Consider the following 3,745-nt stretch of genomic DNA (forward strand, 5'->3'; position numbering starts at 1 on the left):
CTTGCGGCGACCTTGGCAACGATGATGTTTTAAATAGACCAGTTGACCCTCTGTGAAACCCGTATCACACACCTGTTGGTTATGGCTTCGTTGCCGGTAATCTGCTGCCTCCTCCATGTTCTTACGGGCCAGTTCACGAGTTACCTGAAGTCGTTCCTGATGCTGTAAGACCCATTCATCCCAAGAGCTTGTTTCCTCTGTGTCAGTAGCCCCCAAGAGGAAATCCACGGGGAGTTGAGGTGTCACGCCAAACATCAATGAGTAAGGGGAATGACCAGTGGAGCGGTGGGTAGAGGTGTTGTATGCCCACACCAACTGGGAGATGTACTTTGGCCACGCCCTTTTCTTTTCTGTAGTGAGTGATCGGAGGAGGTCATGAAGGGTCCTGTTAAATCTTTCGCATTGACCATTCCCTTGGGGATGGTATGCCGTTGTTCTAGACTTTTCAATCCCATATAGCTGACACAACTGTGCGATGAGTGCACTCTCAAAGTTTCTCCCTTGATCGGAATGTATCCGTTTAGGCACTCCGAAGCGATAGAACCAACAGTCAACTAAGACCTTCGCCACTGTACTGGCACTTTGATCTTTGGTTGGAATTGCCTGTGTGTACTTTGAGAAAACATCTGTCATGACCAAAACATTTTCCCTTCCGTCTGTTGCGGACTCAAGCAGGGTGAAGTCTATAGCAAGTACTTCCAATGGCTGACTGGCCAGCAGAACCCCCTGGTAAGTCTTTACTCTGGGCTGAACAGCTTTAGACAGCACACAGCGTTGGCAGTTCTGACAGTACTTCTCAATTTCCGCTCCCATCCCTGGCCAGTAACACCGTTGCCTCACCAGGTCAGTAGTTCGTCGTACTCCTTGATGTCCATGTTGGTCATGGAGCCCCCGGAGAAGCTCCTGATGGAGACACTGGGGCAGGAGTAGCTGCGTGTATGGCTCCCCATGAGGGGCAGTTGTCTTCCGGTACAGCACGCCGTCCTTCTCCAGGATACGATCCCACTGCCGGAGGAGATGCTGTACATCCTTGGTGAGTTTGGCCCGCTGCTCCTTGCTGGGAGACCTTCCTTGTCTCCAAAGAGACAGAAAGTCTTTCAAAACAGGGTCCGCTTCCTGCAACGTTGCCAGATCAGTATTGGATCGACTTAGGAGGACTCCAATTTGATGAGACATGGCTTCCTCAATTCTGTTGGGAATGGGCGGCTGGTAAGATTCTACTCTCAGCTGGTCAGTCTCCAGAACTGTGGTCTCTGCTTGAGTGCTGTATTGACGAGAGAGAGAGTCAGCATTAGCATTATTTTTACCTGGTCGGTAATGCACGGTGAAGTCGAAAGCTGCCAACTGAGCAACCCATCTTTGTTCAGTAGCCCCCAGCTTCAGGGTCTGAAAGTGACTCAAAGGGTTATTGTCAGTATAAACCGCACATTTGCTGCCAAGTAAATACTCTCTGAACTTTTCCGAGACTGCCCATTTTAATGCCAAGAACTCCAGCTTCATGGAGCTGTAATTTTCCATGTTACGCTCTGAACCACGCAATGAGCGACTAGCATATGACACTGGTCTCAATTTTCCATCCTTCTCCTGGGACAGGACTGCACCTAGTCCTTGGTGACTAGCATCTATCTCCAAGACAAAAGGCCTGGTGAAATCGGCGAATGCTAAAATGGGAGCACTTGTAAACATCCTCTTCAACTCAGTAAAACTTCTCTCACAACTTTCAGTCCACATACTGGGTAGAACTGCAGCTGGCCTGGTCCTACTCATCTTTGCGGCTTTAATCACATCTGCCACTAGTTGGTGAAGTGGAGCCGCTAACTGGGCAAACCCCTTGACGAAGCGACGATAATAGCTGCAAAATCCAAGAAATGATCGAACTTCAGTCACATCACAGGGTCTCCTCCAGTTACTCACAGCAGATATCTTTTCTGGATCAGTGGCCACACCTTCTTTGGACACACGATGTCCCAAGTACTGCACCTCCCTCCTGAAAAAGTGGCACTTATTCAGCTTTGCCTTAAGCCCTTTCTGTTGGAGTCGACTAAGGACCATCTCCAGTCTCTGCAAGTGCTGGGCCACAGAAGAAGAAAAAATGATGACATCATCCAGATATAAAAGAACTGAGTGAAAGCTCTGGTCACCAAATATTCGCTCCATGAGCCTCTGAAAAGTTCCGGGAGCATTACATAGTCCAAATGGCATCCTTTCAAATTCAAAAAGGCCAAAGGGGGTACAGAATGCAGTTTTTGGCTTATCACTCTCAGCAACAGCAACTTGATTATAGCCACTAGCCAAGTCCAGAGTTGAGAACCACTGGGCACCTGACAAGGCGTCCAAAGACTCCTCAATGCGAGGTAATGGGTAGGCATCCTTTCTTGTTTTGGCGTTAAGTTGACGGTAATCAACACACATCCGTAGCTCTCCAGTTTTCTTTTGCACCAGGACAATGGGTGATGCGTAAGGGCTGCTACTCTCCCTAATCACTTTGCTATCCATAAGCTGTTTAATATGGTCTTTCACAGCCTGCCACTGTGTAGGGGGTATTCGCCTATATCTTTGTCTGACTGGTGCATCGTCTAAAAGAGGTATCTCATGTACAATTTCATCAGTACAACCCAGATCTCCATCATATCTAGCAAAGACATCACTATACTTCTCTAACAGCTGTTTTGCTTGACTCGCCTCTTCAGGTGAAAGCTCTGACCAGTGTAAAGCTGCAAGGGCTTCTGAGATTGAGGCAGGTGGCTCACCAGCAGTATGTATATTAACTAGGGCAACCTCTCCATTCTCCCCTTCAAACCTCAGCTGCTCTGCCTGAATGTCAACTACTGAGTGTAAAATCCCCAACACCTGCTTTGAGTGGACTGTAGCACCAGTGGCTCCTACATTAACTACCGGAACATAGGTCACACCATTAGTAACACTAAGTAATGACGGGGACAACAACAAACCTGGGGCAAGATCTGAGCCTCCAGGTTCCAACAACATTGTGGCAGGTGTCGTATGTGGGACTTTTGGGCAGGTGACCTTAATAAACTTAAGTGACCCAGCTGGTATAAACTCCCCGCCCTTTTCTAAAACCCGCACCCGACCCTCATGAGTTAAATGGCACACATCTTGGCGACGACAGTAGCGGAGAGCAGACTCCCAACAGGCTTCAGCCTGAACAGCACATAGAGAAGCAAATAAATCTTCACCCTGTTGTGCAAATAACTCCCTATAACACTGAGCAATGACATTCATTCCTAACAGCCCAGGAATAGAATGTTGTAATGTGCGAGGGGCATCTTTCACCACCAAAACCCCCCGTCCTGGAAGTGTTCTACCCAGTACCTGGATATCCAACTCTAAATATCCAACATAGGGGATGTCTAATCCATTTGCAGCTTTTAAAGCCAACCACCCACATGACTTGAGCTTAGGTGCACCCCAATGTTGAAAGACTGCCTTAAAAAGAGACTCTGTTATTGTCGTCACCATAGAACCAGTGTCCAGTAAACACTTTACTTTAACACCCCCCATCTTTACCTCCACTACAGGGCATTTACCTACAAGTGAGATTGACTCATTTGAAGGGGGCAAGACCTGATGAGAAAGACTAGGATTGTTCGTCACAGAGCTAGGATCAATATGATGCATACCTGACTGTCCTGTAACTGCAGGATTTTCCTCAGGCTGGACATTAGGTAGACTGGCTGTTCGCGGTCTCGGCCCCTGTCGACACTGACGGAGGACGTGCCCAGGC

Source organism: Gobio gobio (assembly GCF_949357685.1).
Source record: "Gobio gobio genome assembly, chromosome: 8".
Taxonomy (NCBI): Eukaryota; Metazoa; Chordata; class Actinopteri; order Cypriniformes; family Gobionidae; genus Gobio; species Gobio gobio.